At 39.2% G+C, this 25,744-nt stretch overlaps 1 long non-coding RNA gene across 1 annotated transcript in view; it reads right to left on the reverse strand.

The window, feature by feature from the left end:
* The window catches only part of LOC131103448 (uncharacterized), an 86,923-nt gene that overhangs the window by 56,205 nt on the left and 4,974 nt on the right, over window positions 1-25,744 (reverse strand). Inside the window, exon 2 of the long non-coding RNA XR_013630009.1 lies at window positions 8,053-8,196. This is a non-coding gene — a long non-coding RNA (uncharacterized LOC131103448). The remainder of the gene's footprint in view (window positions 1-8,052; window positions 8,197-25,744) is intronic.

Here is a 25,744-nt window from a genome sequence, read left to right on the forward strand (position 1 = left end):
AGCTTTGCTTCTTCCTACTCCTTTCGGACATGTGGAACTGGGAACTGATTATGTGATGCATTCAATTGCAATCTGATGCATGTTCAAATGAAATAAAACCATTACCTTTACCAAATAAATACGGTAAGTCTTTATTTTGAACAACTTTAAACACATCTCATCTTTTGAAGAGGCCATAAGTCTTATAATACGAGAGCAAGATTTTTAGTGACGCAAGTAAGCTAACAAGCTGCGGCCAGAGAGGCATTGGCGAGCCGGGCAAAAATGTGGGTAACACGTTACAGTAATTAATAAGGAACGAATATACCGACACATACCGGCAGATAATGCAGGTTGCCGTGGCAACCGCCGAGATGCAGCGGCTGTCTTTGATGAATTTGAAACTATTATTTTGAGGTCAAACTACTACATACTGTATAGTCGCTCGAAGCAAGTTCTTTTGTTGACGAGTGGAATGTTTGGAACAGCAGACGCTTAAAGAAACGCTCCTCGCACCCCAGCTGTGACCATCCCGAGCGAAAGAAGGCAAAGGAGCCGTCTTGTTTATTATTGGCCGAGATTGTCATGTTTTTTTTCCCCTTTTTCCATTGTGCTCGCCCTTCGCGGTTCGACATTATTTTATTGATCGCCGCGGCGTCTTTGTGTTTGCATTCTTTATTTGCAGCGTATTCTTCAAAACTTCTCCGAAGCCGCGCTTCGGTTTGCACCGCGTGGGCTCGCTCTGACACAATTCCCATGCGAGCTTTCCAAGGAAAGTCTTTTGTTGGGTCTGCGGAAGGCCACGGACCTGGCGTTATTGAACACCGGGCGAATCTATGTGCAAAAAAAAAAAAAGCCAATACACAATGCATAGTATCTATATTATTGACTAGCATCAATAGAGATACCGCAGCTATTCCATCAAGCTAATGGTATATAATGTACACATATTGCTTCTGACAAACGCTCCGTGTGATTCTTCCTGAGGTGTGATGTCGACTAGAAGTACTGAAGGAACATCCCTTGTCCTCCATGGTTGCATAACCAACTTACAGACCTTGCAAATTGCATATTTTCAATCCGAAGAAAAAACTTCCAGACTGCAGACATAATGCATAATGGAGATAATCGGATATCTCATCTCAGCTTTTCTACCCGACACACACCAGTGTCATATTTCTTATGTTAAGTATCATATTCCAGGAAATACACTTTTTTTTTGTAGAATCCTGCCAATATTCTACCTAGCTAACAAGCTAGGACAAGGTTTGAAAAAAAAAAAAAGAAAAAATCTGGTCTACTGTACTAAAACCAATACAAGATGCCTGCAAAACATAGACCGGCTTATAGTGGGTCAGAGCTTTTCTTCCCATCACTCACAAACACATTATATTGAATACAAGACGTGCAAAAGATAGGTCTTATATTTGGGGTCTAAAGAACAAGTCTTCCCGATTGAGTCAAAGCTTTTCTACCCGACACACACAAGTGGGTCAGAGCTTTTCTTCCCATCACTCAAAAAGACATTATATTGAATACAAGACGTGCAAAATGATTGTCTTATATTTGGGGTCTAAAGAACAAGTCTTCCCGATTGAGTCAAAGCTTTTCTACCCGACACACACAAGTGTGCGGGTGTCATATACTTGTATGAATTATCAGTCTACCATACTAAAACTAATACAAGACGCCTGCAAAACATAGGCCGGCTTATAGTGGGTCAGAGCTTTTCTTCCCATCACTCACAAACACATTATATTGAATACAAGACGTGCAAAATGATTGTCTTATATTTGGGGTCTAAAGAACAAGTCTTCCCGATAGAGTCAAAGCTTTTCTACCCGACACACACAAGTGTGCGGGTGTCATATACTTCTTGTATGAAGTATCAGTCTACCGTACTACAACCAATACAAGACGCCTGCAAAACATAGTTCGGCTTATAGTGCGTCAGAGCTTTTCTTCCCATCACTCACAAATACCTTATATTGAATACAAGATGTACAAAAGATAGGTCTTATATTTGGGGTCTAAAGAACAAGTCTTCCCGATTGAGTCAAAGCTTTTCTACCCGACACACACAAGTGGGTCAGAGCTTTTCTTCCCATCACTCAAAAAGACATTATATTGAATACAAGACGTGCAAAATGATTGTCTTATATTTGGGGTCTAAAGAACAAGTCTTCCCGATTGAGTCAAAGCTTTTCTACCCGACACACACAAGTGTGCGGGTGTCATATACTCCTTGTATGAAGTATCAGTCTACCGTACTAAAACCAATACAAGACGCCTGCAAAACATACTTCGGCTTATAGTGCGTCAGAGCTTTTCTTCCCATCACTCACAAATACCTTATATTGAATACAAGACGTGCAAAAGATAGGTCTTATATTTGGAGTCTAAAGAACAAGTCTTCCCGATTGAGTCAAAGCTTTTCTACCCGACACACACAAGTGGGTCAGAGCTTTTCTTCCCATCACTCAAAAAGACATTATATTGAATACAAGACGTGCAAAATGATTGTCTTATATTTGGGGTCTAAAGAACAAGTCTTCCCGATTGAGTCAAAGCTTTTCTACTTGACACGCACAAGTGTGTGGGTGTCATATACTTCTTGTATGAAGTATCAGTCTACCGTACTAAAACCAATACAAGATGCCTGCAAAACATAGTTCGGCTTATAGTGGGTCAGAGCTTTTCCTCCCATCACTCACAAACACCCGCCAATATTCTACCTAGCCAACAAGCTAGGACAAGCTTTGAAAAAAACATAACAAAACAAAACATAGGTGGCTTATAGTGGGTCAGAGCTTTTCTTCCCATCACTCACAAATACCTTATATTGGATACAAGAGTACAGGACGTGCAAAAGATAGGTCTTATATTTGGGGTCTAAAGAACAACTAGTGTGTCAGAGCTTTTCTTCCCATCACTCACAAACACATTATATTCATTATATTCATTTTCTACCGCTTATCCTCACAAGGGTCACGGGGGTGATGGAGCCTATCCCAGCTGTCTTCAAGCGAGAGGCGGGGTACACCCTGGACTGGTTGGCCAGCCAATCACAGGGCACATATAGACAAACAACCATTCACACTCACATTCATACCTATGGACAATTTGGAGTCGCTAATTAACCTAGCATGTTTTTGGAATGTGGGAGGAAACCCGGAGTACCAGGTGGAAAACCCACGCATGCACGGGGAGAACATGCAAACTCCACACAGAGATGGCCGAGGGTGGAATCGAACTTGAGTCTCCTAGCTGTGAGGCCTGCGTGCAAACCACTAAGAAACTCCACCAAACCAAATCCACAAAGAATCTCCAGAGAGGTGTCCAGGGCCAAGGGCGAATGGTGGTCGCTGCCATATGAGCTTGGATGAAAGAACAAGCGTACTGCTGGATCTCGCCGTCCGCCGCAGTGCTGACCACACATAATCAATCCCGCCCATGAATCAATCGGTTAAACACCTACACAAAGCCACACAAAGAATAATCGATGAATTCCACCTCAGTGGACGACCCCGGGTGTTTGACCTAAGGGCGTACTCATATTAGGCTGATCGTACCGTGGTGGACGTGAGCGCCATTATCACTTCCTCTCCTGGAAAGCACAGTCCTATTGCTGTATTGCTTATTTTGATTGGTTTTGATCTGTATTTATATTGATTTAATGTTTGTCAGTGATGGGAAGAAAAGCTCTGACACACTAGTTGTTTTTTTAGACCCCAAATATAAGACCTCGCTGGGATAGGCTCCAGCACACCCCCGCGACTCTCGTGAGGATAAGCGATAGAAAATGAATGAATGAATGAATCTAATTTTTGTGAGTGATGTGAAGAAAAGCTCTGACACACTAGTTGTTTTTTTTAGACCCCAAATATAAGACCTCGCTGGGAGAGGCTCCAGCACCCCCCGTGACCCTCGTGAGGATAAGCAGTAGAAAAATGAATATAATGTTTGTGAGTGATGGGAAGAAAAGCTCTGACACACTAGTTGTTTTTTTTAGACCCCAAATATAAGACCTCGCTGGGAGAGGCTCCAGCATCCCCTGTGACCCTCGTGAGGATAAGCGGTAGAAAAATGAATATAATGTTTGTGAGTGATGTGAAGAAAAGCTCTGACACACTAGTTGTTTTTTTTAGACCCCAAATATAAGACCTTGCTGGGAGAGGCTCCAGCATCCCCTGTGACCCTTGTGAGGATAAGCGGTAGAAAATGAATGAATATAATGTTTGTGAGTGATGGGAAGAAAAGCTCTGACACACAAGTTGTTTTTTTTTAGACCCCAAATATAAGACCTCGCTGGGATAGGCTCCAGCACCCCCCGTGACCCTCGTGAGGATAAGCGGTAGAAAATGAATGAATGAATCTAATGTTTGTGAGTGATGGGAAGAAAAGCTCTGACACACTAGTTGTTTTTTTTAGACCCCAAATATAAGACCTCGCTGGGAGAGGCTCCAGCATCCCCTGTGACCCTCGTGAGGATAAGCGGTAGAAAATGAATGAATATAATGTTTGTGAGTGATGGGAAGAAAAGCTCTGACACACAAGTTGTTTTTTTTAGACCCCAAATATAAGACCTCGCTGGGATAGGCTCCAGCATCCCCTGTGACCCTTGTGAGGATAAGCGGTAGAAAATGAATGAATATAATGTTTGTGAGTGATGGGAAGAAAAGCTCTGACACACTAGTTGTTTTTTTTTAGACCCCAAATATAAGACCTCGCTGGTATAGGCTCCAGCACCCCCCGTGACCCTCGTGAGGATAAGCGGTAGAAAATGAATGAATGAATATAATGTTTGTGAGTGATGGGAAGAAAAGCTCTGACACACTAGTTGTTTTTTAGACCCCCCAAAAAAAACAACTTTCTTTGGCCCCATGGTGGGTTATTTAGCAGTCACACTCAATAAAAAAAAAATGCACGGACAGTGAGTCAGCAACACAATGGGTGCTTTGCTTGGGGACTCAACTTCATGGATCCCTGTGGTTTACCGGGAGCAGGAAGTAGAAGAGGCAGGAGAAGCTGCCGAAGGTAGATCAACGCAGCGTTTAGTCTGGTTTTCCGGAACGCTGTCACTTTCATAGGAGAAACATGCAGGAGCACATATGATATACGATATATCCTAGAAGGCGTTTTTCCCCATCTTTAGCCACATGCATGGATGTGAAGGAGAAAAAAAAAATGCGGGATATGCATTGCTAGCGTGGAGGAGAAGCTCTCAGCACTCCCATGATACGTACACCACCACCACCAAGCCTGAATATTCATGCTGAGGAGCCGGCGACGATGGAGGTGTTCAGTTATTCATTATGCTTCTGCAAAAAAGAAACAGGCGTCCCACTGTGATGGAATATTAATAGTCGCCATTAATAATATATCTCTCTACGTCCTGTGTGGTATTAAGTCAACTTTCTTGACCATTACACTAATAAACGTATCGTGATATTAGATTTGGAACGTCTTTTGTATGGAAACAAACGAATAAAGTTGGTATAAAAATAGTTCAGGTGAAACAGGAAGGCAGGAGCATCTCTATAAATGTGTACTCCAAGAGGCTCGATGTTTAATTTAGAGCAGCCTGAAAGTACGTTGACATTTCGCCTATTGTTAGCCCAGATGGGAACACGGGACACTGTCTGCCCGAAAAATGGAAATGTACGTCAAGGCTGTTAAAAATTCAGCCGTCTACCCTCGGAAAAAAAAAAAAAAAAAAAAAACATGCACAAGGAAGATACCGTCGTACAGTAGGCGTGACACCGTAACCCCCCCCCCCCCCCCCCCGTCTTGATATCGCCCCGGGGATGTGTTGTTGTTGTTGTGCCATCGTCGTCGGAGTCGTGTTTGCGCAAAAAAGCGAGCCATCTCGCCTTCGTTTTTACTTACTCGTGACTGAGCGATTCCCTTCACACGGCCGTATTCTGTGGATTCTGCATGAATATGCAACAGCAAGCTAACAAGGCAATGCAGTTTTTGTTATTAAAGATACAGGACCGCATCGGACTACTTAAAAGGTTTTCTATTCGGCGCTCTAGCATCCTAGAAAACGGTTTGATACTGGACACATTATGGACAATACAGTCCACTGTTTGTTTTTTTTACACTCTTTGGACAAATGATCTCGAACACAAATCTTAGTCAACCTATGAATCAGGTTTCTATTCGGCACTCGAGCATCTGGAACCTCTTTAAAAAATCGCTCACTATTTAGCAAGAACATTACAATATTTACTGATACTCGACAATGCGGTGCAAGATCTGGACAAACGCTGTCGGACAGACCATTCGTTTTCTATTCGGCACTCGAGCATCATAGACAAGAACCCAGTGAAATGTATTGATACTGGATACATTATGGACAATACAGTCCACCATTTTAAACGTTATGGTACGCTCTTTGGACAAATGCTCTCCGCTGTCGGACAGACCATTCGTTTTCTATTCGGCACTCGAGCATCATAGACAAGAACCCAGTGAAATGTATTGATACTGGACACATTATGGACAATACAGTCCACTGTTTTTTTTTTTTTTACACTCTTTGGACAAATGATCTCGAACACAAATCTTAGTCAACCTATTAATCAGGTTTTTATTCGGCACTCGAGCATCTGGAACCTCTTTCAAAAATCCCTCACTATTTAGCAAGAACATTACAATATTTACTGATACTCCACAATGCGGTGCAAGATCTGGACAAACGCTGTCGGACAGACCATTTGTTTTCTATTCGGCACTCGAGCATCTGGAACCTCTTTCAAAAATCTGTCGAACAAATGCTGTCGAACAAAAATCTTAGTCAACCTATTAATCAGGGTTCTACTCGGCACTCGAGCATCTGGAACCTCTTTCAAAAATCCCTCACTATTTCGCAAGAACATTACAATATTTACTGATACTCGAGATTGCTGTGCAAGATCTGGACAAACGCTGTCGGACAGACCATTCGTTTTCTATTCGGCACTCGAGCATCATAGACAAGAACCCAGTGAAATGTATTGATACTGGATACATTATGGACAACACAGTCCACTATAATAGACATTATGGTACACTCTTTGGACAAATGCTGTCGAACAAAAATCTTAGTCAACCTATTAATCAGGGTTCTACTCGGCACTCGAGCATCTGGAACCTCTTTCAAAAATCCCTCACTATTTCGCAAGAACATTACAATATTTACTGATACGCGACGTTGCGGTGCTCGATCTGGACAAATGCTGTCAGACAGACCATTCGTTTTCTATTCGGCACTCGAGCATCATAGACAAGAACCCAGTGAAATGTATTGATACTGGATACATTATGGACAACACAGTCCACTATAATAGACATTATGGTACACTCTTTGGACAAATGCTGTCGAACAAAAATCTTAGTCAACCTATTAATCAGGGTTCTACTCGGCACTCGAGCATCTGGAACCTTTCAAAAATCCCTCACTATTTCGCAAGAACATTACAATATTTACTGATACTCGAGGTTGCGGTGCAAGATCTGGACAAACGCTGTCAGACAGACCATTCGTTTTCTATTCGGCACTCGAGCATCATAGACAAGAACCCAGTGAAATGTATTGATACTGGATACATTATGGACAATACAGTCCACCATTTTAAACGTTATGGTACACTCTTTGGACAAATGCTCTCGAACCCAAATCTTAGTCAACCTATTAATCAGGTTTCTATTCGGCACTCGAGCATCTGGAAACCAATTTCCTCACTACTTAGCAAGAACATGACAATATTTACTGCTAGTGGACATTGCGGTGCAAAATCTGGACAAACGCTGTCAGACAGACCGCTCGTTTTCTATTCGGCGCTCGAGCATCATTGACAAGAACCCAATGAAACGTATGGATACTGGACACATTACGGACAATACAGTCCACCATAATAGACATTATGACATACTCAGACCAACATTTTTCTGCAGTTTTCCCAAGTTGGATAAACACAAACAAACCGACTGGGACACGGGTCGGCAGCGGCTCGCCTGGGGTGCCGCAAAGCAGGCGGGTCGGAAGTAAGAGGGAGAGAAACAGCCGAGAAAAAGAAGGTCAAGTACCTGCCACTTCTGTCAAACACGTCTCGGAGCGGCTTTGTCCTGCTTGGTGGGGGCCTTTTTATTGCACGGAGGTGATGGCTGATGACTTGCAAGCATTTTTCTCCTTGTAGTAAAGACTCGTCTTCATGCCGCCCGTCCATTGGTCTGGAAAAGAGTGCATTAATTAATTAATTAAAGTGCACTAATGAAGGGGGAGCAGGTTTGGATGTCAGATATAACAGGCATGTTACACTCATTAAATGTTTAACACTTCATTATTGGCAATGATTACAAAGACATGCGTGCTATGATCACTGAAGAATAGAAACCTTCAGGCAAGAAAACGTCAAATTTAAGCAGGCGCGTACCCTTTTGGACCAATTTGAGAAGTGGCGAATACATAACCTTGAGTTAAAAAGCCCAACATTATTCATAGTCTGGCATGATTTCAAGTAGAAATGAATTGTTTATGTAGAAAATAGCTCTCTCTTAGCTGGAAATGATGCAGAAAAAAGTGGAAAAACACTAAGATTGTGTTGTGAGAGATGTATTGCGGACATTTTGGATGCCAGAAACGTACGCCCCTTTCATAAAAGAGGCGACTTACATTGTTGTAAGTTTACGCGTGTCAAAATGACCAAACTTTTTTTTTATTTTATCCTTATCTTACACTTTTTCTCTTAATATTGTGATTTTAGGGCTGCACGGTGGTCGAGTGGTTAGCGCACAGGCCTCACAGCAAGGAGACCCGAGTTAAATTCCACCCTCTGTGTGGCTTTAGTGTGTTCATGGCATGTGCATGGGGAGAACATGCAAACTCCACACAGAGTTGGCCAAGGGTGGAATCGAACTCCGGTCGCCTAGCTTTGAGGCCTGCGCGCTAACCACTCCTACACCGTGTAGTGCAATGTCAAATTTCTTATTTATAAATGGAATATTTTACTAGTTAGAGTGTCGAAAATGTGTTTTCGACCTCCTAAATATGGCTTTTGACACTATTAGAGCCCTCTAGACATGAAATAACACCCCTATAGTCACCTTTAGACTTTCATTCATTCATTTTCTACCTCTTATCCTCACAAGGGTTGTGGGGGGTGCTGGAGCCTATCCCAGCTGTCTTCGGGCGGAGAGGCGGGGTACACCCTGGACTGGTGGCCAGCCAATCACAGGGCACATATAGTCAAACAACCATTCACACTCACATTCATACCTATGGACAATTTGGAGTCGCTAATTAGCCTAGCATGTTTTTGGAATGTGGGAGGAAACCGGAGTACCCGGAGAAAACCCACGCATGCACGGGGAGAGAACATGTAAATTCGGAGAATCGAACCCATGTCTGTGTGGCCAACATGCTAACCACTCGTCCATCGTGCGTTTATACCACAACATAAACAAAAAAAAATAATAATTAACATTTGTGCAGGCTACACCCCTTGATGCTGTGGAGCGCTTATTGCATGGGAAGGAAAGGCATGCCCTTATAAAAATGAAATGGACTTTCACTTACATAGCAAATGTTCCACCGTACTGATGACTTGGCATCAGGAGCCGACTGTGCGTCCAGCATCCCAACAAGGAAGTTGGGATGTTTTTAGATAATTCAGAAGAAGAACAAAGCATTTCTTTTTTGTGGGTTGTTTTTTCCCGAGCGGTGATCTGCATAGAAAAACGCAAAGAGATTATGCGGAGACAATTAGTGAAAGCACTGAAAGACGCCGACGGGATGTTGGGGAAGCGCCAGTCCTGCAATGCATGTTAATCGTCTTTAATTGTGGGAAATCCACACTAAACGGTTACAGCAGCTAAATGGAGACAATGGCTTTTTCCCCATTGGATTCACGCAGCAAATCAACCAGGATCTTGGCTCGGATGTTTGAGTGATGTTACTGTGGATTTTCCTCTGTGGATTGGTGTGTTCCTCATCAGGAGTTCATGTAGTTCATCACTTGACCAATGGTCTTCTCAGGTCATCCACATTTACGCTTGGAATATTTTATTATTCCCACAAAATCACACCTTCATTGTCATATTAGGACTTTTTGTCTTGAAATATTATAACTTTTAAAATTGTGAAATTGGCTTTATGGTGATATTTTCCAATTCACTATGTTATTGTAAAGCTGGGACGTTAGTCATCATATTGTTAATTTTCTTTCCTTGAAAAATACAATATTTTTCTTGTAAAATTGTAAAAAAAAAAATTCAATTATTTGAATTAATTTTAATTTTCTGATGTTTTTTTTTAATCTGGTAAAATTGATCTGGTAAAAATATTGTTTCATTCCTTAAAAAATGAATTCATTTTTTTTCCATAAATTCAACTTTCTTGCAATATTACATTTTTATTAATTAGGCATTTTTTCTAGGACAATATAAGTTTTGTTATAATATTCATACTTTTTTTATAATATTCTTACCCTTATTGTAAACATTTTTGGTCAAATTTTGTATTTATTTGTTCTCAAGTCCAGTGTACTCATTTTATTTTAGTAAATTTCCAGATCCCCCCCCCCCCTGATATTTAAACTTTTAATCTTGTAACATTAAAACTTTTTATTATTTTAAAAGGGCAACTTTTTTCATTGTCTGAATATTAATTCCTCATTCTCTTTAAAATTAGAATAAGACTTTATGCCCTTTTAAAAAAAAAAAATTCCAAATTAGATATCATGTATATAATATAAACATAAATAATACATCTAAAAATACAAATATGAAAGTATCTGACTTAACTGTCATAATTTTTTTGTGAAATTCTAACTTGTTGCAATATATTTTTTGTAAAATTCCAACTTTTAAAAAAAATGCTGGCATAGGCTCCAGCATCCCCCGCGACCATAATAAGGATAAGCGGCATAGAAAACGTACGGAAATGAATTTTAAGACTAGGAACCACCTTTCGAAGAAAAGCGTTCCTCAGCAGAAGAAGACGCCGCGTTCCCCGGTGCGCTCCGCCTTTTTAAGAGTTCCCCCTCCAACATCCTCCGCTGTCATCTTTAGTGTTTATCTCTTTCTTCTCCCACTCCCAGCTCATTACGGAATGCTTGGTGGGAATATAGATCCCTTCTACAGCCATCCATCATGGCTGACAAGTACACACTGTAATCTATTTGAAACAGCAGGCTATGATGCTGATGATGCATGGCAGACGAGGGGATATTGTCTGCACATTTATGAGCATGGATATTGATCATCAATTTTCTTCCCCCGTGGCCGCTGCTGCGTCGTTGTTTTTATGCGTATATACGTATGCATCGCACTTCGGGTGTATCGACGCCTCCGGCACGCTGGTCTGGAAGAGGCTAAATTGAAACATGATGATGGAGACCCGTCTAATAAAGCCCACTTAGTGCATGACCACTGGAGTGTGAACGTGTGTGTGTGTGTGTGTGTGTGTGTGTGTGTGTATTGATCCGTCTTGCCAGAGAAGCGCTTGAGTTGGTCAGAGTTTCATGGAGAAAAATGATAGCGGCCGTCTTGTTTAACCTTTTTTATAAATGAAGCAACAGAACAAATTGATGAAGTCAAAAGTACGGAGGTTACTCGGTTCGGGCGGCGTCTTTTTTTTTTTTTTTACAATGACTTCATTTATGCAGCTGGAGTTGGGAAGAGGTGGACAATTTATGAAAAATGATGGAAATATTCCATAGTTTTAACTAAAAATGGGATTCAAATTGGATCAAATGAAAACATGAGGAAATTAGTTTACAAATAATATGGAAATATATAATTTAAAAAAAAGTAGGTAGGTATGAATGTGCCCTGTGATTGGCTGGCCACCCCGCCTCTCGCCCAAAGACAGCTGGGATAGGCTCCAGCATACCTGCGACACGTGAGGATAAGCGGTATAGAAAATTGATAATAATAACAATAATATTTAAAACATTATGAATAATAATATTAAAAATATTACTATTAATAATAATATAATATATATATAATATATTATTAATAATAATAATACTTTTTATTTATAGGCACCTTTCAGGACACTCAAGGTCACTATACATAGTTGATAAAATAAATAAGTTACACATTATTATTACTATTACAAATATTAATAATGTTTAAAGTATTAATAACAGTATTAATAATAATTATTATTATAATAATAATACATTTTATTTATAGGCGCCTTTCAGGACACTCAAGATCACAATACATAGTTGATAAAATAAATAAAACACAGTTAAAATTACACACAATAATTATAAAATATTATTACTATTACAAATATCAATAATATTTTAAATATTCTAATTAATAATAATAACATTAAAGATATTGTTAATAATTAGAATAATAAATAATACATTTTATTTATAGGCGCCTTTCAGGACACTCAAGGTCACTATACATAGTTGATAAAATAAATAAGTTAAAATTACACATTATTATTACTATTACAAATATTATTAATAATGTTTAAAGTATTAATAACAGTATTAATAATAATTATTATTATTATAATAAATAATAATAATACATTTTATTTATAGGCGCCTTTCAGGACACTCAAGATCACCATACATAGTTGATAAAATAAATAAAACAGTTAAAATTACACATAATAATTATTATAAAATATTACTATTACAAATATTATCAATAATATTTTAAATATTCTAATTAATAATAATAACATTAAAGATATTATTAATAATTAGAATAATAAATAATACATTTTATTTACAGGCGCCTTTCAGGACACTCAAGGTCACTATACATAGTTGATAAAATAAATAAGTTAAAATTACACATTATTATTACTATTACAAATATTATTAATAATGTTTAAAGTATTAATAACAGTATTAATAATAATAATTATTATTATAATAAATAATAATAATACATTTATAGGCGCCTTTCAGGACACTCAAGATCACAATACATAGTTGATAAAATAAATAAAACACAGTTAAAATTACACACATAATAATTATTATAAAATATTATTACTATTAGAAATATTATCAATAATATTTTAAATATTATAATTAATAATAATAACATTAAAGATTATTAATAATTAGAATAATAAAAAATAATACATTTTATTTATAGGCGCCTTTCAGGACACTCAAGGTCACCATACAGAGTTGATAAAATAAATAAGTTAAAATTACACATTATTATTACTATTACAAATATTATTAATAATGTTTAAAGTATTAATAACAGTATTAATAATAATAATTATTATTATAATAAATAATAATAATACATTTATAGGCGCCTTTCAGGACACTCAAGATCACAATACATAGTTGATAAAATAAATAAAACACAGTTAAAATTACACACATAATAATTATTATAAAATATTATTACTATTAGAAATATTATCAATAATATTTTAAATATTATAATTAATAATAATAACATTAAATATATTATTAATAATTAGAATAATAAATAATAATACATTTTATTTATAGGCGCCTTTCAGGACACTCAAGGTCACCATACAGAGTTGATAAAATAAATAAGTTAAAATTACACATTATTATTACTATTACAAATATTATTAATAATGTTTAAAGTATTAATAACAGTATTAATAATAATAATTATTATTATAATAAATAATACATTTATAGGCGCCTTTCAGGACACTCAAGATCACAATACATAGTTGATAAAATAAATAAAACACAGTTAAAATTACACACAATAATTATTATAAAATATTATTACTATTACAAATATCAATAATATTTTAAATATTCTAATTAATAATAATAACATTAAAGATATTATTAATAATTAGAATAATAAATAATACATTTTATTTATAGGCGCCTTTCAGGACACTCAAGGTCACTATACATAGTTGATAAAATAAATAAGTTAAAATTACACATTATTATTACTATTACAAATATTATTAATAATGTTTAAAGTATTAATAACAGTATTAATAATAATTATTATTATTCTAATAAATAATAATAATACATTTTATTTATAGGCGCCTTTCAGGACACTCAAGATCACAATACATAGTTGATAAAATAAATAAAACACAGTTAAAATTACACACAATAATTATTATAAAATATTATTACTATTACAAATATCAATAATATTTTAAATATTCTAATTAATAATAATAACATTAAAGATATTATTAATAATTAGAATAATAAATAATAATACATTTTATTTATAGGCGCCTTTCAGGACACTCAAGGTCACCATACAGAGTTGATAAAATAAATAAAAGTTAAAATTACACATATATATAAAAAAATACATAGGTACATAAAATGGCAGAATTTCAATTACGGGATATAGTAAGCCTGTTTTGAATAAGTTTGTTTCTGAATAAATACATTTTTAATAAACATAATGGAAAAAAAATGCTGCATACTTTAGCATTATTAGCATTTTTTAATTTTTGCTGATTTATTTGTGAATTTATTTAACCAATTTCTCCTGCAAAATCCAATACATAGAAGTATCAGAAATGTCTATTTTATGACTTTTTGTGGCATTGTTGGCTCAAACGTTTAAAGTTAACTTGAGAAAACAATCAAAATGGCCGAGCCATTTTTTTTTTTTCCTCCCCCAGCGGATTTGAGCCTGTGAATTCCTGACCGTTTGCCGCATCCTTTCTTCTTGCTCCCAGCCCCTCACAGTGCGACCATTTCAAGGTGCCTGCTGGCTTTGGAGGGGTTGCCAGGTGCTTCTGGCTTCCACCATATGTCCTCTGACATGGTCTACGGGGGATAGAAATGAGGCTATCTGGAGCCCCCCCCCCCCCTTCTAAGAACGACCCTTCCTGAAACTCTCCGTGATGACATGTGGATTTCGGGCTAACCAAAAGTCCACATTCAGGGGCCTCCATGCCCCCCCCCCTTGTGGGCTTGTGGAGGGGAAATGGTGCATCCTACTTTTTGGCCGGCCATTTTGGCTTGGCTTGGCATGGTAGGGTTGACCGCTGCTGCATTCAAGTCCTGCTGGGCTTCAGCAGTTCGTGTCCGGCGGTCACGCCGCTTCTCCCGGTGCCTCCAGGTGGGAAGACTGCGAGAATGCTGATAGTCAAGCTTGTGTAAAAAAAAAAAAAAAACACTTGAGAAGCGGCACAAGTCGCTGAATATTGCAGTTTCCCCTTGCAGTATTCACGCCAAGGATACTGACTCGGGGGCAAGAGGTGAGATAGACACCCGGACTGGCCGCGTTTCAGTCCAAGTATTTGCACCGTGGGTACCCAGATGCTCAGTTGGCTTCAGAAAAATACACTTCTGAACGTCTCGGTCAAGAGGAGAATGCCTTCTATAAGAGCCTCGATGGCATGAAATGAGTGTCATATACTTCATATATGAAGTATCATATTTTTTTTTGTAGAATCCCGCCAATATTCTACCTAGCCAACAAGCTAGGGCAGGAATGGGCAAACTTTTTGACTCGCGGGCCACATTGATATGACAAAATTTACGTGTTATTTTACACGTAACAGTCCACCTGGTATTATTGTATCTGTAAAATTGTCATGCAATCTGCTATTATTATTTATTATTTTATATTTATATTTAAATATTTTTAAAATAATAAAATATTATAATAATTACAATAAAATTAAAATAATAAGTATAATATTATTATTATGTAAAATGTGCAAATATAACAATAATATTATATATAATTAATATAATTTTTTTAATAAATCATAATAGTTCTAATAATAATTATAAAAATCTAATAATTATTCTTATTATTATGTGCTTGTGTCCCTTTTTCAGGAGCACTTTGTAAACAACAGACCATGTCAAAAAACGAAATTGATAAAACCATCAAAAGGTTGGCTCAGGCCATGATGCCAGGTTGTATGTTGAGTTTAAATGAAATACTTTGGAAAGATTGGGCGGGCCGTATTCAAACACTTGGCGGGCCGGATGTGGCCCCCGGGCCGTAGTTTGCCCACCCCTGAGCTAGGGCAAAAAAAATCAGGTCTCATCAGGTGTCATATACTTCTTGTATGAAGTATTAGTCTACCGTACTACAACCAATACAAGACGCCTGCAAAACATAGGTCGGCTTATAGTGGGTCAGAGCTTTTCTTCCCATCACTCACAAACATTATATTGAATATAAGAATACAAGATGTGCAAAAGATAGGTCTTATATTTTGGGTCTAAAGAACAAGTCTTCCCGATTGAGTTAAAGCTTTTCTACCTGACACACACCAGTTTGCGAGTGTCGTATACTTCTTATATGAAGTATCATATTCCAGAAAATACAATATTTTTGTAAAATCCTGCCAATATTCTACCTAGCTAACAGGCTAGGACAAGCTTTGAAAAAAAAAAACTATCTGGTCTAATGTAATAAAACCAATACAAGACGCCTGTAAAACATAGTTCGGCTTATAGTGTGTCAGAGCTTTTCTTCCCATCACTCACAAACACCTTTTCTACCTGCCACACACCAGTGTACGAGTGTCATATACTTCTTATATGAAGTATCATATTCCAGAAAAATACAAATTTCCAAAAACATGCTAGGTTAATTAGCGACTCCAAATTGTTCATAGGTATGAATGTGAGTGTGAATGGTTGTTTGTCTATATGTGCCCTGTGATTGGCTGGCCACCAGTCCAGGGTGTACCCCGCCTCTCCGCCCGAAGACAGCTGGGATAGGCTCCAGCACCCCCCACAACCCTTGAGGATAAGAGGTGGAAAATGAATGAATGAAAGTCTAAAGGTGACTATAGGGGTGTTATTTCATGTCTAGAGGGCTCTAATAGTGTTAAAAGCCATATTTAGGAGGTCGTAAACACATTTGACGCTCTAATAAAATATTCCAGTTGTAAATAAGGAATCCTACATTGCATTGCACGGAGTATTGGTAGTAAGCGCGCAGGCCTCACAGCTAGGAGACCAGAGTTCGATTCCACCCTCGGCCATCTCTGTGTGGAGTTTGCATGTTCTCCCCGTGCATGCGTGGGTTTTCTCCGGGTACTCCGGTTTCCTCCCACATTCCAAAAAAAAAAAAAACATGCTAGGTTAATTAGCGACTCCAAATTGTCCATAGGTATGAATGTGAGTGTGAATGGTTGTTTGTCTATATGTGCCCTGTGATTGGCTGGCCACCAGTCCAGTGTGTACCCCGCCTCTCTGCCCGAAGACAGCTGCAACCCTTGTGAGGGTAAGCAGTATAAAATGAATGAATAAAAGTCAAATGGTTACTATAGGGGTGTTATTTCATGTCTAGAGGGCTCTAATAGTGTTAAAAGCCATATTTAAGAGGTCGTAAACACATTTTCGACGCTCTAACTAGTAAAATATTCCATTTTTAAATAAGGAATCCTACATTGCACTGCACGGTGTCCGAGTGGTTAGCGCGCAGGCCTCACAGCTAGGCAACCCAAGTTCAATTCCATTCTCGGCCATCTCTGTGTGGAGTTCGCATGTTCTCCCCGTGCATGCGTGGGTTTTCTCCGGGTACTCCGGTTTCCTCCCACATTCCAAAAACATGCTAGGTTAATTAGCGACTCCAAATTGTCCATAGGTATGAATGTGAGTGTGAATGGTTGTTTGTCTATATGTGTCCTGTGATTGGCTGGCCACCAGTCCAGTGTGTACCCCGCCTCTCCGCCCGAAGACAGCTGGGATAGGCTCCAGCATACCCCCATGATACATTTAATAATGTTCCCAATAGCCAATCAATAGAAAGCATTGAAAGCTCTAATTGCGTCCCCCAGGTTGCTTCCCTAAGCTGCTCTCTGATCCTCACCAAGACACATTCCTGATTGTATTTGAAACTTTAGACTTGTTCTCTGTATCCCTCATTCCATCTCAGCACAAACAAAAAAAAAAAATGCTCGACTTGTCACCACCGGCGCTCCTTTAATAAACGCGGCAAACCAAAAAGCGTCTGGGCTTTGAGTGGCAGAGTGTGACTGTTTAAAACCGCCGGGATTCCGACGTAATCCTACGGAAAGAGCAAGCGTAACCCGACTTTAAAGTTGTCTTGTCACTCGGCATCGGCGAGGAGGAAACAAAAAAAAAAAAAAAAGATGGGAGAGAGGCCTGGGAAGCCATGCGAGCGAAAAGGAATTACATGAGGGGCTTTCCAGGGAACAAGGTTGTGTTTTGACACGTCAGGAATTTTTTTTTTTTTTTTTTTTTTTTTTTTTAAGCGAGACCTTCATGGAGGGCTGTTACATCGTCAGCTTTGCTAAACGTGTTTATTTGAAATCGGCAGCGGGATGGTGAACCGTAGCAATTTAACCCCCCCCCCCCACACACACACACTAAAATGCTAACTTCCACAAACTTTCCCTTTTGTTTTCCTCGGCATTCGACAGCAGCCTGACGCCGCTTCCACTGGAGACTCTTTGGCTTTTCTTTTTTCTTCAATATTTTTTTTTTTTAGTTGCCATGGAAAAGATCCAAAAATGGGGCAAATAACACTTACGCAGGGTGGAGGGTGGAGGGGGGGGAAGTAGATTTTTCAGCAAGGTCTGAAGGGAGGCGGCGAGCTTCTAGGGCCCGTCCTGTCAAACGATCAACCATCTTTTGATGCATGACTGAGAAGAAAGAAAAAAAAAAAAGTCAGACTGCAAAGAAATACGCCGAAAAGAAAGCGGAAACTTAATTTGAGATTTCAAGTTGAAATACGACACGGAAGTCGAGAAGAATCAGCACGCCCTTGCGTAGCAATTAAGCGTCCTTTAGCCAAAGTATTAATTGCCTGGGGATGATTCATGTCGGTCAAAGCGATGTGGCGAGATTAAGACTGGCTGGCACCGTGAAGATGATGAATGGACGCCACAAATCACCCGGCAATCGTTAACAATCGCATCTCTAACGCGTGATGGATTACAACAAAATGATGATGCAAGGGGGGGCGGCGCCAAAAACAATGATGACCCGTTTAAGGCATCGAGTTTCAAACACTAATATTCTACAATGGAACACAAGACGCTCTTTTGATTTCCCATTAGACAGTGCTACTCAAATTGGGGGGGGGTGAGAGGCATGGTGGACTATACGGTCATCAAACTAAATGGCTCTTTATAAACGCCAAATTAAACCCCATTATGACCTAAAATATGCTTTTCAACATTTGAGCCCTCTAGACATGAAATAACACCCCTAGAGTCCACTTTACACTCAAATTTGGCAATACCGTAAAGAAAATAAGACAACTTAAGACATAAATAAGACTCATGCTGTGTGTATTTCAAATGGGGTGGGGGGGGGGGGGGTGTTAGAGGCATAGTGGACTATACAGTTAACTGAAATCCACCCCTTTTGTCATCATGGTAAACCTAACATTATTAGAGCCCTCTAGACGTGAAATAACACCCCTATAGTCAACCGTCACGGTAAACCTAACATTAGAGCCCTCTAGACATGAAATAACACCCCTATAGTCACCTTCTTGGTAAACCTAACATTATTAGAGCCCTCCAGACGTGAAATAACACCCCTATAGTCACCTTCATGGTAAACCCAACATTATTAGAGCCCTCCAGACGTGGAATAACACCCCTATAGTCACCTTCATGGTAAACCCAACATTATTAGAGCCCTCCAGATGTGAAATAACACCCCTATAGTCACCTTCATGGTAAACATATTATTAGAGCCCTCCAGATGTGAAATAACACCCCTATAGTCACCTTCATGGTAAGCCTAACATTATTAGAGCCCTCCAGATGTGAAATAACACCCCTATAGTCACCTTCATGGTAAGCCTAACATTATTAGAGCCCTCTAGACGTGAAATAACACCCCTATAGTCACCTTCATGGTAAGCCTAACATTATTAGAGCCCTCCAGATGTGAAATAACACCCCTATAGTCACCTTCATGGTAAACCTAACATTATTAGAGCCCTCTAGACGTGAAATAACACCCCTATAGTCACCTTCATGGTAAGCCTAACATTATTAGAGCCCTCCAGATGTGAAATAACACCCCTATAGTCACCATCATGGTAAACCTAACATTATTAGAGCCCTCCAGACATGAAATAACACCCCTATAGCCACCTTCATGGTAAAAGTAACATTATTAGAGCCCTCTAGACATGAAATAACACCCCTATAGTCACCTTCATGGTAAGCCTAACATTATTAGAGCCCTCCAGATGTGAAATAACACCCCTATAGTCACCTTCATGGTAAGCCTAACATTATTAGAGCCCTCCAGACGTGAAATAACACCCCTATAGTCACCTTCATGGTAAGCCTAACATTATTAGAGCCCTCTAGACTTGAAATAACACCCCTATAGTCACCTTCTTGGTAAACCTAACATTCTTAGAGCCCTCCAGATGTGAAATAACACCCCTATAGTCACCTTCATGGTAAACCTAACATTATTAGAGCCCTCTAGACGTGAAATAACACCCCTATAGTCACCTTAATGGCAAACCTAACATTATTAGAGCCCTCTAGACTTGAAATAACACCCCTATAGTCACCTTCATGGTAAACGTAACATTATTAGAGCCCTCTAGACATGAAATAACACCCCTATAGTCACCTTCATGGTAAACGTAACATTATTAGAGCCCTCTAGACATGAAATAACACCCCTATAGTCACCTTTACACTCAAATTCAGTATTACGGTAGAGAAAATAAGACAACTTAAGACATAAATATGACTCATAGGGCCCATATCGAGAAATTACTGACGCAAGGTCACGGGTGTAAGAAAGCACACAATATCAAATATGCAAAAAGAAAAGGATGAATAAGTAAATAGTAAAAAAAAAAAAAAAAAGTTTGAAGCTCACTGACACACCAGCGGGGACGCGGCGTTGACAGCGCCACCTCACATTTACAGACGGTTTTGAAGTGGCGCTGTCAGCCGAGGCCCCCTCTGAGGTTCTGGAGTAAAACCAGCATCCAGTCTGGAATCAAACTTTCCATCACCCCGCCTTCATGCAACGGGAGACGTTGCATTGGAACGTGAAAAAAATTCGTATTCGCTGCATTTTTTTAAACAAGCATACGGCCATTGTTCTACTTTGTCATATCGAGACTCGCCGCCGCCGCCGACGACGACGACGTCCGTCACGATCCAGCCCTCCCCTCCCCTTCCTCGGCCAGACCGCTTGATGCCTTGATCTCCGCCATTACATCATGTCTTCGGTGTTCCATCACTCTTCTATCTGCGCCCGAGAGACGCAGCTGCCGCCTAAATCTCCTCTCCTGGCCCTCATCCGAGGCGGGAAGCAACAGGGCGTCGAGCCACTGCCTGGATGAGAAATGCGGCATGTGATCTGACAGGCAGCGACAAACCGCCTCAGAAATATTTCAGACTTTGTCGCAGAGAGCGTCACACCTTTTTTTTTTTTTTTGCTATCCGGGGCGGCCATTTTTATGGAGAATTTATTGTTGATTAATCGTCTATGGAAGCAATGGAAACATAATGGAGTGTCCTAGTTGACTTAATACAACTTTCCGATAAAAAGGAGCATCCTTTTTTTTTTACCTTTAAAGGTTTGATTTAAAAAATAATACTAATTATATTTTTAAAAAATGTTTAAGTACAATATAATTATTTTTAGAATTTTTAAATATTAATATAATTATTTTATTATAGTACTAATATTTAAAAATATTTTATTAGTAGTAAGTATACTATAATTATTTTTATAATTTTTAAATATATTATTATAATTTTTTAAATCAAAACTTGAGGTAAAAAAAAGGATGCTGCTTTTTATCGGAAAGTTGTTGTATTAAGTCAAAAAGCAGCATCCTTTTTTTTACCTCAAGTTTTGATTAAAAAAAATTAATACTAACTATATTAAAAAATTATAAAAAAATAATTATATTATACTTAAAATATTTTTAAATTAATATATATTTTTTTTAATAATTATAATACTAATTATATTTAAAACATAAAAAATAATTATATTATACTTAAAATATTTTAAAATTAGTATATATTTTTTTAAAATAATTATAATACTAATTATATTTAAAACATTATAAAAAATAATTATATTATACTTAAATATTTTTAAATATTATTAGTATTATAATTATTTTTAAAAATTATACTAATTATATTTAAAAATTATAAAAATTTACTCGTTCCTGATCCTATCCATCCTGGTCACTCCTAATGAGAATCTCAGCAATCTCATCTCTGCTGCCTCCAGTTCTACTTCCTGTCTCTAAACCAAACATGGCCGGTCTCACCACAGGTTGTGTTTACGAACCATCTCAGTCTGGCTCAGTCTCAGTCAGTAATGTCCCTTTAATGTACTCGTTCCTGATCCTATCCATCCTGGTCACTCCCAATGTGAACCTCAGCATCCTCATCTTTGCTACCTCCAGTTCTACTTCCTGTCTTTAGACCAAACATGGCTGGTCTCACTACAGATTGTGTTTACTTGTATATAAAAATTATTAGCAAGTCATTTATATATTCTATGCTTAAAAACAGAAGTTTTTTTTCAAATTCCAAAATATGCAAAACAATAAAAAGTTGTCATTTTTATTGCATTCTAAAAGCAGAAGTCCCCGTTAGCCAAAATGTGTACGGTGGGAAACGGCGTGTCCCGTCCCCAATCTACTGTACATAAGAGACAAACAGGAAATAGCGCCTCGGTGTGGGCTATTCACGCATGAGAGAGGCAGGAAGCTAAAGAAAAAGCCCCCCCACGTGGCACCACACACCACACCACACACGTGCACGGCGGCGATTAAAAAAAAAAAAAAAAGCAGCCAAATCAACAACAGGGTGTCTTTTAGATGGATGGCTTCATCGCCGCCGCTCCCTTAAAAGACCCACGAGGCGGCTTCCTTAACGTGTTTGCACATTAGGAGGAAAAAAAGACACAAGAAAACAATTTTAATCCCAAGCATGAGACATGAAAAAAGTTTTAGCGCTGAAAAAAAAAAAAAGAATTAAAAAAAAAAAGTGTCACCTGCTTCACTTGACTTTGCGGAAGGACTTTTTCCCTCCCCGTCGCACCGTGAGTTAAATACGACTTCTATTCTTTTTCTGTTAAAAAAAAAAAAAAAAACCCATCTGGGTGTTCTTAACATAACGCCGACCATCTGTGTCAGCACGCTAGTCCCTAACTAGAGATTTGACTTCCAGCGGCCGATAAGACGAGGGTGAGATTTAAGCTCGGGGGAAACATTTGCAGAGAAGGAAGGTAAATAGATGAATAAGAGATGAGTCAGAAAAAAAAAAAAAAAAAAAGCTATAATAATGACAAAAGATGGCACAAAATGACAAATTAACGACATATTTCTTCAGTAAATGGCTACAATTTATCAATGTCAATTATGGTATTTACGTTAATACAAGAAACCTAATAAGGATAATATTGGAGATTATGGAGGTGTATAATTTGGTGAGCAGCACGTTTTGGCCTTGGTGACGATCTGGTTAAATTGGCATTTTGTGCTTTTCAGTGTCCTTGTCAGCAGCATGGAAGAACAACATTTGGATCGCTACCCAGTTGATGTTCGCACCTCAGCTGAATGCCGAAGCTGAGATATCTGTCAACACACACACAAAAAAAAAAAAAAAAAAAAAAAAAAAAAAAATACCACCCGGCTCTGATTAATTTCTGCCCCTTTGTCATTGTCGCGTAATAACACGCCAAGCGTCTATCAGCCGGAATGATGTTATTGATTATGTCACAGGCACGCCGCCATGTTTACAATAGCTTCAACATATGAAGAGCGCCCATGCTATCATGTGTGTTCGGTGGGAATGGAGGCCTGGAGGCGAAGAGCCATTCCTCCGCTCTGTTGGGATTTGGCTGCCTTGTTGTCGCCCGTTGCCCTGGGAGCATGGCGGCTCCTTCCAGGCCGGGCTTTGTGTTTGCGTGCGCTCAGTCAGTCATCGCCTCACATGGAACGCTACATCGAGCCGAGCCAAGCCGAGCCTGCTGGAAAAGTACATCCCAGTTGGCTTTCATCTCTGCTCGCTTTTCCGAGCTTTGTCGGACCTGTCCGTCAGCAGATAAAAAATATCCTAGCTTTTTTTTCCTCCCTCCAACATTCATTTTCTACCACTTATCCTTATGAGGGTCGCGAGGGGGTGCTGGAGCCTATCCTAGAGGCGGGGTACACCCTGGACTGATGACCAGCCAATCACAGGGCACATATAGATGGGAGGAAACCGGAGAACATGCAAACTCCACACAGAGATGGTCAAGGTTGGAATCGAACTCGGGTCTCCTTGCTGTGTGGTAACCACTGCGCGCTAACCACTCCAACACCGTGCATCCCCTAAAAAGGTTTTATTTTCTTTTATTTACAAAATTTGGGTAATACGAGTTTAAAAGTCAATATAGGGGTGTTATTTCATGTCTAGAGGGCTCTAATAATGCTTAAATATGAATTCATTTTCTACCGCTTTTCCTCACGAGGGTCGCGGGGGTGCTGGAGCCTATCCCAGCTGTCTTCAGGCAGAGAGGCGGGGTACACCCTGGACTGGTGGCCAGCCAATCACAGGGCACATATAGACAAACAACCATTCACACTCATTCATACCTATGGATAATTTGGAGTCGCTAATTAACCTAGCATGTTTTTGGAATGTTGGAGGAAACCGGAGTACCCGGAGAAAACCCACGCATGCACAGGGAGAACATGCAAACTCCACACAGAGATGGCCGAGGTTGGAATCGAACTCAGGTCTACTAAGCTGTGTGGTCTGCGCGCTACTCGAACACCGTGCAGCCCCTGAAAATGGTTTTATTTTCTTTTATTTACAAATTTGGGTAATAAGAGTTTAAAAGTCAATATAGGGGTGTTATTTCATGTCTAGAGGGCTCTAATAATGCTTAAATATTCATTAAACCGGAGTACCCGGGAAAAAAAACCCACGCATGTACAGGGAGAACATGCAAACTCCACACAGAGACGGCCGAGGGTGGAATTGAACTCGGGTCTCTAGCCACTAGACCGCCGTGCAGCCCTTTCCCCTCCAACAATGCACAACAAAGTTTGTCATCGTGCGTACTGACAAGTGGAAGTGATGTTGCACCTGGAGGAGAAGGTCCATAATAATAAGGCAATAATAATAACTCAACTTTACTCCACTCTACAGTGGCGGCTCACATACATTGGGGGGCGCCACCGAGCAGAAGTTGGAGAAGACAGGCTGTAAATCAAGATACATCCCCAGCCTGATCGCTGCTGAATGGAGCAGATAGAGAACGTGGCATCGAGGTCAGCTTCCATTAGATACACCTCGGAGTCACACAGATGGATAACTCTGCAACCATTTGTGTGAGGGGGTTGGGGGGGGGGGGGTTGCTTGTTCTACTGCCGTTTACACCTCCCTGGCACTTTGGCGGTTATATGCCAGCACACGGGGGAGGACTTTGCCGCATCTTCTTCTTACAATTACAAAGTTTAAAGGCATTCATTCATTTTTTTACTGCTAATCCTCATGAGGGTCGAGGGGGGTGCTGGAGCCTATCCCAGCTGTCTTCCAACGAGAGGCGGGGTACAGCCTGAACTGGTGGCCAGCCAATCACAGGGCACATATAGACAAACAACCATTCACACTCACACCTATGGACAATTTGGAGTCGCTAATTAACCTAGCATGTTTTTTTGGAATGTGGGAGGAAACCGGAGTACCCGGAGAAAACCCAAGCATGCACAGGGAGAACATGTTTTGTCTTAAATGGCTTATTGACTCTTATTATGTCCACTATATTGGTTAATACAAGAGAAAATGTGAACTTTAGGGTTGCTA

The sequence above is a fragment of the Doryrhamphus excisus genome, linkage group LG16 (genome assembly GCF_037039965.1).
Source record: "Doryrhamphus excisus strain RoL-2023G ecotype Guam linkage group LG16, RoL_Dexc_Guam_v1.1, whole genome shotgun sequence".
Taxonomy (NCBI): Eukaryota; Metazoa; Chordata; class Actinopteri; order Syngnathiformes; family Syngnathidae; genus Doryrhamphus; species Doryrhamphus excisus.